Below are 13,407 nucleotides of genomic sequence, written 5' to 3' on the forward strand. Positions count from 1 at the left end.
CCAATGTATCCAGAGGGCAAGATGCATGCAGTCAGAAGAGATAGAACTGGAGTGGTTAGTACAACCCCAACTGAGATTGAAGGTAATAACACCAATTAGGGGGCTGAAAATAATGCACATATGAGCCAAGAAAAACCTAAGCCAGGATATGGACAGTGGAAGAGGAAACTTGTTATAACCCAACATCCACTAAGAAAGGAGGAACTCTGCTGGCTTCAGCAGTACATACTCAAATTAGAGTAATACAGAGAATATTAGCATGGCCTCTCAGCAAGAATGACATGCAAATTCAGGAAGCATTCCGTATTTCATAAAAGCAGCATGTGTTGACTGAATTGAGAGGGACCATAAAAATACATAAAAAGTCAAGAACGACCAAGCCCTTCAACTCTGGGTAACAAGACATTAGAGTGGTGCCTTTTCAACATAGGACGGGGGATTCATCTTGATAGGAAAAATATGAGTTATGTTTTAATATTAAACTTAGATTTTTGCACATCAAACAAGTAATTTCAAGGAGAAAGTGTAAGAGTTTAACACAGACCACTGCAGACATCAGAATTACATAGATTTTCTCACCGAAGACATAAATCAGAGCTTTTGGCTGAATCTAGAAAAGCAAATCTGAGTTGTAGTAAACATCCATAATATTGAAGGAAACTGGAAAGAAAAGAGAATGACCAACGGGAGAAGAAGGAAGACACTCAGAATGTTGCAGCACTAAGGAGACTAAAGAGCAGTCTTAAGGCAGGGGCTGATAATAGTGGAAATACTATGAGAAGATTAAGGAGAAGGCTGTGACCACCATGGAAGACATCAGCTACCTTTGAGAACGTAAATCAGGAGTGAACATCCAGTTCTTAATTTTAAAGGAGAACCAATGGTGAAGAATTTGATGAAGCATAATATGTACATAGTACTGCCTCAGGACGTGTGGATATAAAAGAAAATTTTAGTGCTGAGCAGTAACAGCAGAGTAAAATAGGGTATTCTGTGTATATGTGTAAGACCGGGAAGGGGAAGGAGGTGTCAGGAGAGTGGCAACTGGTGCACATTTTAAACACAAGAGAATGTATTAATAATCAGCATCCAAAAATACAATAATTTAATTGGCAGACTGCATAACCAGATGGTGACTTTTTTTAAAGTATTTCTTCCACATCTCTTTAGACCTGCTCTGTCCAAAATGGTAGCCACCAACTACATGTGGCTATTTAAATTTAAATTAAAAGTTAAAAATTAAGTTCCTCATTCACACCAGCTACATTTCAAGTGCTCCACAGTGACACATAGCTAGTGGCTACCATATTGGACAACACATATTCAGAATATTCTCCAAATCTCAGAAATTCCTATTAGAAAGATCATAGTCTTTTGAAAGCATGTAAATTAACTATGGATGTCCCTGAAATGTTTTAGTATTATAATGGAATAATGTATTCATCCTCTTTGGTTCTTCTCCAAAGTAAGCCCAAGCTCATGCATGCACACACACATACAGCATTTTACTATGAAAGACATAAATTATAAACAGAATCCAACTCTCACGAACCATAAGCTTGATTACAAATCCCTAGAAGTACTACGTAGCTGGTGAATGTTTTCTTTTTTAGCTCTTTTTCCTGACACATCAATATATCAAGAATTTTCAGTAAACACACTTCACAGATGGGTTTCACAGATGGGCAGACTGAGGCCTCAAGTGAGGAACACATATTAGGAACAGTTATGAGAATGTCAGTTGCTCCAGTGTGTTTCTCTCTCTGAGGATTCTCTTCTCAGCAGCCAGAGTTCAGTCTGCTCCCACCCCATGTACTTCTAGAGGTAGCATTTCCTTTGCTCTCTAACAGTTGTCAAAAACCTCACCCACGGGCTATGTCAGATGCTAGATGAGAAATCAACAATAGATACTTCCTAGTAGCCGTGTACTCTGTATGCAGGTCGATATTTCATCTGACACAATCATCCACCGCACTATTATGGCATACAAATGCACTTCCATGTCCAGGTTTATATTGCTTTTCTGCCAAGGAGCCAAACAAAAGCTCTTCAAAAAAAGCATCTTCTTCAGTTTCTCCTTTCTATTCACTACAAATGCCATTACTCATATTTATTTACATGTGTTTATTTTTTTTATAAAGTTATTTATTTTTGGCTGCACTGGGTCTTCATTGCTGTGCGCGGGCTTTCTCTAGTTGCGGTGAGCAGGGGCTACTCTTCGTTGTGGTGGGGGGGCTTCTCATTGCAGTGTCTTCTCTTGTTAAGAAGCATGGGCTCTAGGCGCGCAGGCTTCAGTAGCTGTGGTGCACAGGCTCAGTAGTTGTGGCTCACGGGTTCTAGAGCACAGGCTCAGTAGTTGTGGCGCATGGACTTAGTTGCTCCACAGCATGTGGGATCTTCCCAGACCAGGGCTCAAACCCATGTCCCCTGCATTGAGAGGCGGATTCTTAACCACTGCACCACCAGGGAAGTCCCTGCATGTGTTTAATAAAGTTACATTCATAAATGCATCCAGAGTGTGCTCCAGCAAATCATAAAAATAGACCAGAATAATAAAAGGACATATATTTTGAAGGGATGGGAAGGATGATAAACATGGAAAAAAAAACCCAATTAAGAATAACTCCACTTTCCCAACTTTCCACAGTGGAAGACTGGATTTTTCTGGCCTATGACTCCCAATCAGGTTCTCTTTGTCATTTGACGAACTTGTGAGGATAAAGATAGACAATAGTACTCAACAAATTTGAATCATAATTCTTGATGATTTTTTTAGACTTTCTTCTCTTTGTCCATTGTGTTGACATCACTGTACCCACCCAAGTAAACAATATGGGCAGCTACTAACAAAAGGGAACAGTCTCCATGATTCACTGGAATTATTACCTGATTGATCAAGACTGTTCTCACCAACCCCTGTCCAATAACTCACATGATTATCCTCCTCACATTCTTAAGTACTTCCCAGGTCTCCCCTCCTTCATTCAAGAGACTCATGATCCCCTAAGAAGTCTTTGTTTCAGACAGCAGGTTTAGCAAATAATTTTCTTCACCCCATCCCCCACTTCCTGTCACTTCCACTCAGATCACAGCTCAGATATCATCTCCACAATGAGGTCGTGCTTGGCCATCCCCTCTGCAACGAACTATCACTAACTCACTGTCACATCATCATACTTAATTTTCATCACAGCACTTACCATTAGGTGAAGTTATCTTTATATAGGTCCATAATATGTTTGTTTAGTGTATGTCTTCCCTGGTTATAATGTGAGCTTCATAAAAGCAAGAATGCATCTGTTTTGCTTACCATACTGTGACTGCCACATTCTGGGCAGTCATATATCTACTTAAAATGCAGTTGAGTCTCCAGACCCAAACCCTAGTGCACAGTGAACTCAAGGGATAGAGATACACACACTAAATGACACCAGAAGGAAATAATCAAGCATATCAAAATGTGGGAGATTATACACAGTAACTGACTTGAACTCTCCAATACATCAGTGTCACGGTGAAAACAAAGTGGAGGGATTATGTGAGGAAGATTTAGATGTTCAATGATTTATGGAATTGTTATTTTCTTAGAAATGACAATGACATTGTGATAATTTAGCCAAATGTCCTTATTCTTAAGAGATCCATGCTGAATTATTAATGGCTGAAATTTTTAAATATCTGCAACTTAAATTTTCAAATGGAATGTTGAAACTCAGTGTGTGTGTGTGTGTGTGTGTGTAGACAGAGAGAGAGAGAGAGAGAATGAGGAAATGTAGATAGTAAATCTTAAAGGATATTATATAGGTCTTTATTGTACTTGTCTTTTGACTTATTTCTTATGAAAATTTTCAAAGTTGGGAAAAACAGCATTTGAATAAATGACTAGCTAGATAAAAGGTAGCAAGTTCCTATTGATTCTAGCCTACCTAACATCAAGTACTCAGGATGCACTATTGCTCCAATTTTTCATGATAACAATGTTTATTTACACTTATTTAATAGTCTAAGCCATCAGTCTCTTGACTTTTGACAAGTTGTATGTCCTTTATACCACTTGGTTCAATGATAATCCTTATAGAATAAGAGCTCAGATGTCAGGAATTATGCCAATCAATTCATTTCCAATGCCCATACTAGAGTGTCAAACACAGAATGATGATTTATAAATTACTGGAGGAACAAAAATATATGCAGATCAACTGCCCATTTAGGTAAGTCATGGATCTTGAGCATCTAGATAGAGATCTTGGAACTAGTCCCAAGAGAGCTGTCCATGAAAGGGAAAGTAACACTGTAAAATGAAGTAAGTGCCAAATTCAGTTCCCAAATGTTTACACTGCAACTTATGCCAAGCCTACTTCAATCACCATGGTCACGGAAAAGGGCATCTTGCAGTGCCCAACATGGCATAAAGCAAACTAATGAATTCCCATTTCCTTTGACTTTCCCAGATTGCTCACTAGCATACAAAATACAAGAGAGCAAGAGTTTGACTATTTGTTCACAAGGCTGCACTGTCAGTGCCTAAAAAGAGTGCCTAGAATGTGTTAGATACCCAAAAAATATTTGTCGAATGAATTAATGAATCAAATTCCAGTAAAACAAGGGTTCTCCAAGGTATGCATACATCAGGATCACCTGAAACATTTGCTAAAACACAGATTGCTGGACCTTACCCCAGACTTTTTGATTCAGTACTTCTGGAGTGTGGCCCAAGAGTGTGCATTTCTAACAAACTACTACGTAATGCTAATGCTACTGCCCTGGGGACCACGTTTTGAGAAGCACTGCCGTAGGAAATATCTCTTTTAAATTTCCCCTTGCTTCAGAAGGCTGCTGCTGCTTCAGAAACAAACACAGTACTATGCAGTCCTTTTATATAAGATACTTAAGGTACCTCACTGTTTATTTGACCAATAATCTTCTTATGGTATTAGAGAAATATTTGAGTTTAGATTAGTCAAAATGCAGACACTTTCCCATCAATCAAGCCAAATATTTACCATAGGTATTTTTCTCCCCTCCAGGAAAGCTAGAATTCTATATTAGCAGCTCAGCATACTACTCCTCCAGCTCACATTTGTGTATTTGGAAGAAGTCTGGGAAAATATACACTATCTCTTTGCAGCACGATTGCTCTGTGAAGCATGTCTGCCCCCAGAGAAGTCAGGTGACTCGTGCACAGCAGAAATTTAGGTTAAAAAAAGTCTGTTTATGAGAAGCGAATGTGTAACCCAAACTTATCTCCCAGTGACAACTTCAGAATCTGAAAATTTCCAACTCCTCCCCTTGTGAGTTGCTTGAAATTGCTGTTTTTCAAGTCAGGAACACCTGTTTATTGTTTTTCTCCTCGCCCTCCCTGGTAAATGAAGCCGCTAGGAAAACAGCATCTGAAGGTTTTAATGAATAAGACACACAAAGTATTGACAGATTTCAGCACATTATACAACCCTTACCCTGTCCTCCTAATGAGGTAAGATCAAAAAGGAAGAAAACAGTGTGATATTGGGCTCTGGAGTTTGTTTTTAAACAGCTGCAAATGAGCTCAGATCGAGCACCATTCTACTGGGTACAGCCATAAGCAATTTGCACATTGCTGTGAAGTAACACACACAAACATGACTTTGGTAAGTGAACAACTACATGTTTGATGTTCAGCATCAGGCACCCTTCCAAACAACTTTCCATCTCAACTATACGAGGCTCTAGCAATCAAAATTCCACTTGTGCTTTTACCACTGGGGCAGATGCCACTACAAAGCAAAGAAAATCACAAGAACAACCAACCAAAAAGCCTGATCCTCTTATTGAATCTTATTCTACTTGAATAGTTATTGAGTACCTACTCTGCACAAAGTACAGATTTTCAGAACATAAAAGGAAAATATTAGTTATGGCTAGGTGGGATGAGGAATCAGTGAAGGCTTCAGGTGATACAACCTTTATTCATTCCCCAGTATACTGCGATAAAGCACCTACTTTGTGCTAGTTACAGACCTAGGTGCAAATATTTACTTGATGGTCACAGTCCCCATATGTCTTTGTGCAGCTTGGTCTCGTCATAGCAACAAACAGGTCAACAAATAAATGGATATGTAACTACGAGTTAAGAAAAGTACACTAAAAGAAATGAACAGAAGGCCTTTCATTCAACCACCATTTGCTGTACGAGTTCAGTAAGTCAGGTCCTGTGGCTTGAAGGGTGGATGGAATTTTGAGAACAAGATAAGGAAAAATTGAGGAAAGAAGGTTAGTATGGTAGTCTATGTAGATTGAAAACCATGAGGAAATATATAAGATAGAAAATTACAAGTGAGTCTTCAAATAGAAGTGAGATCTTAGAAGGCTTTGAACTCCATACAAGAGAGTATGGATTTTATTCTCTAGTACAGAGGCCTATATATTGGCGTTTACAAAATAATTAAACCATTGAGGGGAGGAAGAACAAATCAGAATATCTATTTACATTTCTTATCTAAAAATTGTAAGACAAAGGTCACTATAGCTTCCTTACTTGACCCATATGTTGGATAGACATGAAATTTTGAAAGGAATCTTGACAGAGCAGGTCATTTCCTTCAATCTTGCCCTCATTTGCAGTGCTTGTATAACTGCCCTGAGATGTTAAATAATGTGAATATGTTTAACTAGTAGAGTTCTTATACTTTATAATAAGATTTTATAATAAGATAAAGACTCATCAAGAACATCTTATATATCACTCAGATGTTTGTTGGTTACCTTAATGAAGAGTATTTAAAAGAGTTGTAGAGTATGGTACTGGCACAAAAACAGAAAGATAGATCAATGGAACAGGATAGAAAGCCCAGAGATAAACCCATGCACATATGGACACCTTATCTTTGATAAAGGTGGCAGTAATGTACAATGGAGAAAGGACAGCCTCTTCAATAAGTGGTGCTGGGAAAACTGGACAGGTACATGTAAAAGTATGAGATTAGATCACTCCCTAACACCATACACAAAAATAAGCTCAAAATGGATTAAAGACCTAAATGTAAGGCCAGAAACTATCAAACTCTTAGAGGAAAACATAGGCAGAACACTCTATGACATAAATCAAAGCAAGATCCTTTCTGACCCACCTCCTAGAGTAATGGAAATAAAAACAAAAATAAACAAATGGGACCTAATGAAACTTCAAAGCTTTTGCACAGCAAAGGAAACCATAAACAAGACCAAAAGACAACCCTCAGAATGGGAGAAAATATTTGCAAATGAAGCAACTGACAAAGGATTAATCTCCAAAATTTACAAGCAGCTCATGCAGCTCAATAACAAGAAAACAAACAACCCAATCCAAAAATGGGCAGAAGACCTAAATAGACATTTCTCCAAAGAAGATATACAGACTGCCAACAAACACATGAAAGAATGCTCAACATCATTAATCATTAGAGAAATGCAAATCAAAACTACAATGAGATATCATCTCACACCAGTCAGAATGGCCATCATCAAAAAATCTAGAAACAATAAATGCTGGAGAGGGTGTGGAGAAAAGGGAACCCTCTTGCACTGCTGGTGGGAATGTGAATTGGTTCAGCCACTATGGAGAACAGTATGGAGGTTCCTTAAAAAACTACAAATAGAACTACCATATGACCCAGCAATCCCACTACTGGGCATATACCCTGAGGAAACCAAAATTCAAAAAGAGTCATGTACCAAAATGTTCATTGCAGCTCTATTTACAATAGCCCGGAGATGGAAACAACCTAAGTGCCCATCATCGGATGAATGGATAAAGAAGATGTGGCACATATATACAATGGAATATTACTCAGCCATAAAAAGAAACGAAATTGAGCTATTTGTAATGAGGTGGATAGACCTAGAGTCTGTCATACAGAGTGAAGTAAGTCAGAAAGAAAAAGACAAATACCGTATGCTAACACATATATATGGAATTTAAGAAAAAAATGTTATGAAGAACCTAGGGGTAAAGCAGGAATAAAGACGCAGACCTCTTAGAGAACGGACTTGAGGTTATGGGGAGGGGGAAGGGTGAGCTGTGACAGGGCGAGAGAGAGTCATGGGCATATACACACTAACAAACGCAGTAAGGTAGATAGCTAGTGGGAAGTAGTCGCATGGCACAGGGATATTGGCTCGGTGCTTTGTGACAGCCTGGAGGGGTGGGATGGGGAGGGTGGGAGGGAGGGAGACGCAACAGGGAAGACATATGGGAACATATGTTTATGTATGACTGATTCACTTTGTTATAAAGCAGAAACTAACACACCATTGTAAAGCAATTATACCCCAATAAAGATGTTAAAAAAAAAAAAAAAAAAGAGTTGTAGAGTTGTCAAATTAAAGATGAATTATACATTTTTTAGAGAAATAAATTCCAATTTTTCAGGCCTCTTCGATGACAATAGATTTAAAATATCATACATGCCTTAACTGTCCCTTGAAGGTAAATGTTAATATTTTAATAACTAAGAAAGTAACTTATTTGGGGAGAGAAAAAAAGCTATGGAAAACACTTTTAGAATATTAATGTTTGGGAATTTTCCCATTTAAAAATTTTTGTTACCTAAGTAACTGAATTATGTCACATAGTTAAATACATATCAATACATTTAAAATTGGGAATGGAATTTTCTAGCTTGAACACAAATCTTCTAAATGAGTTTCAGACTGTTTACAGCCATTCGTTAATATAAAAATGTTTGACTGATTACTTTGCAAGATTAATTAATCTGCAAGCAAAACTGACTAATGTTAAAGAAGGTAGAAATTTACATGTCAAATTTCAGTGAAAAAAAAATCCTTTCATATAACTGGCAAAGCAGATTGAAAATGAGTATCATGACAGTGCAGTAAACAATGTATTCTCCCGTACGTATATTATGAGGCAACTTTTTTTAGTTAATAACATCTATAACAAGTATCAAAATAATCTGGATGTAGTCCAAGATATTCAATATGTTAAAGTGTTAAGCCACTAGTTCCATAAAGTCATGGTGCATAACTTCATCACATTTCTCTTACTGATAATATTAATAATTTTACTAATGGGAATTTTGTACTATACACAAAATTTTTAACTACCTTAAAAGCTTGTTTATTTCATGTTTTGCACGTATTTTTGAAAATTTTACATATGTGGATAAGTTTATAAAACACTAGTACAATAGCATATGAACAAAAATTATAATTAAATAAAAACATTAATGTGTGCATAAATTTGCATAGATAGGCTGCATAATCAAAACAGCTTGGGGAATACGGCCTTACTGAAAATCCTGCCAATGAGGCTTTTTGAGGACAGATCTAATACTCTACAGTAGACTTTACAGAGATGAGTCTGCCAATGGAGATTAGGATTGTCTGGAGAGATGAGAAACTAATGGCAGAGAAGAAAGTCAAAGGCTCTTGCAACGATCCTAATAAATGGGCCTGAAATAAAAGATTCACTTGGTAATCATGAAAGAAAGAATATATATGATAGTTATTGTGACAGGCAGAATAACGGCTCCTCAAATATATCAATATCCTGATTCCTAGAACCTATGAATATATTATTTTAAACGGCCAGAGAGAATTAGCATTGCAGATGGAATTAAGGTTGCTAATCAGAAAACCCTAAAATAAAAAGCTTAACATGCACTATCTTGGTGGGCCCAGTGTAGTCACAAGGCTCCTTACATGTGGAAGAGGGAGGCAGAAAAGTCTTTGGCAGCGTGATGCAACATGAGAAAGACTCAATCATATGTCTCTAGCTTTGAAGATGGAAGGGGCCAACAGTCAAAGAATGCAGGCAGACTCCAGGAGATGGAAAAGGGCATGAAAATGAATCTCCCTTAGAGCCGCAAGAAAGAACACAGCATAGCCAACATCTTGATTTTACTCCAGTGAGACCAATTTTGGACTACTGACCTCCAAAACTATAAAATAATAAATTTGTGTTGTTTTAAACCAGCAAGTCCATGGCAATTTGTTACAGAAAATTGGAAAACTAATATAGGTATTATGAAAGAAACGTGATGCATAGTAGCTGGAGGAAAGACTAAGAAGTTAAAGATGACTCGGATGTTTAAAGCTCTGACGACTCCAAGGGTAAGGTTAACAATTACAGAATCAAAGCAGAAAGGAGCCAAAACAGAGATGGGGAGCATGTTAAAAATAATATTGTAAAACCACCTAGAGTTCTAGTTCTATATTATGCTCTAAAAAATATTCATCAGTTATAATAAAGAAACTGCTCACCACTTCAGTAAAATTTTTAATAACCAATGTCACATTAAACTTTTACAATAAAATATTTAATTGTTAAAATTTTGGAGACAATGCAAAAGAAAGCAGGCATCTGCTTGCCCAGTGATCAAATGCTATCATATATGGAAACCTATCCCAAACATAATCTCAGTATCAAGAATAAGGGTGCAATACTCGCACTAATACTAATCATTGTTTTTATGTTTGACTCCTTTTTTCTCCTGCCTTTAATGTGTTGTATTCCTATAAATAACAAGGTGCTTCAGTACCTAAATTTAATGCACTAATAACTTGATATTGCTTTGGAATAGAAACAAGAAATTATTAAAGGGATTGAAATGGATTACTCTAGTAAACGTACAACAGATGCCTCTTTTCTGTTTTTCGTGTCATGTCCTCTGAGCTACTCATTGAACTGCCTGGTTAGAGGACCAGTGAAAACTGGATGCTATTGGAACCCAACAAGCAAGTGCAACTCTGGATTAGATAATGGGGTAACACACAGGGTTTTTAGATGCTGACAGAACATTTGCTGTTGAATGAACATAGACTTAAGGAGAGCACTAAAATGAACAGTCACTGTGTTGTAGAGCTCTCCATTTTACTTCTTGGCTAGAAAATCTGGGTGGTGTTCAACTCAAAAATTCTCCATATGCTAGTAGCTGGCAAGATGCTACAAGAGCATTTAAACGTATATACTCTCTGACCCTGTAATCATACTTCTAGTACTCTATACTGAAGAACTAATCAGGTGTAGGAGTGTGTGTGTGTGTGTGTGTGTGTGTGTGTGTGTGTGTGTGTGAATAATTTCTACAAATGTTCATTCAGTTTTGTCTTTCTATATTTCCTTCACCCTCCTCCAGTTTCAAGCAATGACCAGGCTATTTTTGCTTCCTCAACTCAGGTATTTTTCAGGGCAAAAAGCAAGAAAAGCCCAAGTCTAGAGTTCTTACTATAGGTGGAGATTCATAGAAGAAATAATGCTAGGTGTGGGAAGGGAGGGAGGGAACAAAATTAAAAGTCAAAGAAATAAGAGAAGTTTCCCCAGACCAGAGTAAGGAGTGAGTACTGTGAGTATTTATTCATATATACACATCTCAGTTTTTACCCACCCAAGGAACTCAGATTTTCAACTCCAGCTCTGCCACTGACAGGGTGGGTAACCCTAGGTAAACTCTGTTCCACACTCTGAGGTTATATCAGTGAATAAGACAGACAAGCCCTATCTTTATGGAACTTACCTCCTCTTAAAAGACAAAATAAAATAAATAATTCATTCTGCCCTGGCAATGATGTAACCCAAAACCTGGAAAAGAATCAGTTTAAAAAAAACCCTCAGTAGTGACACAGATGATGGAACTAGTTGACACGTACATTAAGTCAGCTAATATAACTATGTTCAGTATTTAAGGGTAACCGGAATATAATGAGGAGAGAAACAGATGATATAAGATCTCAATGGAACTTTGAGACATGAAAAATACATTATCTGAAATGAAAACTTCACTGGAAAGTCTCAATAGCAAATTGCACTCTGCAAATGAAAAAATCAGGAAAACTGAAAATACAGCAATAAAATGTATCAAAATAAAGCACAGAGGTAAAAAAGAGCAAAAAAAAAAAAAAAGAAAGAAAAACAGAACCATAGTAAACTGTAGGAAAAAATCAAGCAGAATGGCAGCAAGAACAGAAAAATCATTTGAAGAAATAATGGACATCTTTCCAAATTTGATGAAAATTTTCAACACACAGATTCAAAAAGATCAACAAAACTCAAGCAGGATAAACACAAAGAACACCATATCGATACACATAATAATCAAACTGCTTTAAAAAAAAAAAGCAATAAAGAGAAAATCTTAAAAGCAATCAGTGAAAAATACACAGATTATGTACAGAGAAGAAAAAAAGAAAGAAACATAAATGACTTCTCATCAGAGAGTATGTAAACATAAAGACAACAGAATGACATCTTTAAAGAAAATAAAGAATATCAGCATTTGGCAAATCCCTAATAATAAATCTAGCCAATGATTATCTAGGCTACGAACATTCCAAAAAGACAAACAACTTATCTCTTGTTGGAAGTACACAAACCACATATGTTTGTATTTTTGCCAAAAAATAAGAACCTGAATCACTTCAAGCTTCTAAATGCAAAATACACGGTACATGGGAACGTATTAAATAAAGTTTAATGGTTGCAATCAGCAAAATCCAGAATGAGGGAAATACTACAGAATAAGCAACACATTTCCTTAGCCAAGTAAATCTCAAGAAAATAAAGAGACTTAAGAGACACATCAACCAAATTCAATGTGCAGATTTTAGTTACATTCTGATTTTAACAGATTAACTAATAAAAAATTTTGCACTAACTGGGTATTTAAGGATATTAAGGAATCAGATATCCATACTAAAATATTTATGGTATTTGCAAATTTGTTTGGGAGGAGGTGAAGAAAACATACTGGTATAAATCAAACCACAGTGGCCATTAGTTGATATTTACTGTAGCTGGGTGAAGGGAACATAGGGGTTCATTGCTCTCTGCTTTTATTTATAAATTTTACATAATAAAAAAAATTTAAGAACATGAAGCGAAAGAAATGCAATGTTTTTCATATATCTAAGTTTAAGGAATAAAAGTTATAGGTTCACAACATTGTAAAGCAACTATACTCCAATAAAAATTAATTTTAAAAAAAAAGAATGTTTCGGGTCAGCCCCCAGCAAAAAAAAAAAGTCATATTCTCTATATGTATAGACATATTATCTGTAGTGTTATAGAATGGAAATGGGTAAGAATATAAAAAGGTATACAATATAATCTCAATTTTTAAATATATAGGACTATTTACATATACCTGGACAAGAGAAGAGAAAAAAAAAGTAAGAAAGAATGCCAAAATATTAGCTGTCACTATTTCCAAGCAGAATTATGAAAGATTTATTTCATTAAAAACTTTTTTCCAGGGCTTCCCCGGTGGCGCAGTGGTTGAGAGTCCACCTGCCGAAGCAGGGGACATGGGTTCGTGCCCCGGTCCGGGAAGATCCCACATGCTGCTGAGCGGCTGGGCCCGTGAGCCATGGCTGCTGAGCCTGAGCATCTGGAGCCTGTGCTCCGCAACAGGAGAGGCCACAGCAGTGAGAGATCCA

The 13,407-nt window shown here is 36.8% G+C and overlaps 1 non-coding gene across 1 annotated transcript; it reads left to right on the plus strand.

Moving 5' to 3' along the window:
* Positions 1-208: 208 nt before the first annotated feature.
* Positions 209-311, plus strand: LOC113608316 (U6 spliceosomal RNA). The gene has a single exon (XR_003428304.1). It is a non-coding gene; the product is annotated as a U6 spliceosomal RNA (small nuclear RNA).
* The last annotated feature ends 13,096 nt before the right edge of the window (positions 312-13,407 follow it).

Source organism: Aethalodelphis obliquidens, unplaced genomic scaffold (genome assembly GCF_003676395.1).
Source record: "Aethalodelphis obliquidens isolate GAN/ISIS:26980383/991018 unplaced genomic scaffold, ASM367639v1 scaffold52, whole genome shotgun sequence".
NCBI classification, from domain to species: Eukaryota; Metazoa; Chordata; class Mammalia; order Artiodactyla; family Delphinidae; genus Aethalodelphis; species Aethalodelphis obliquidens.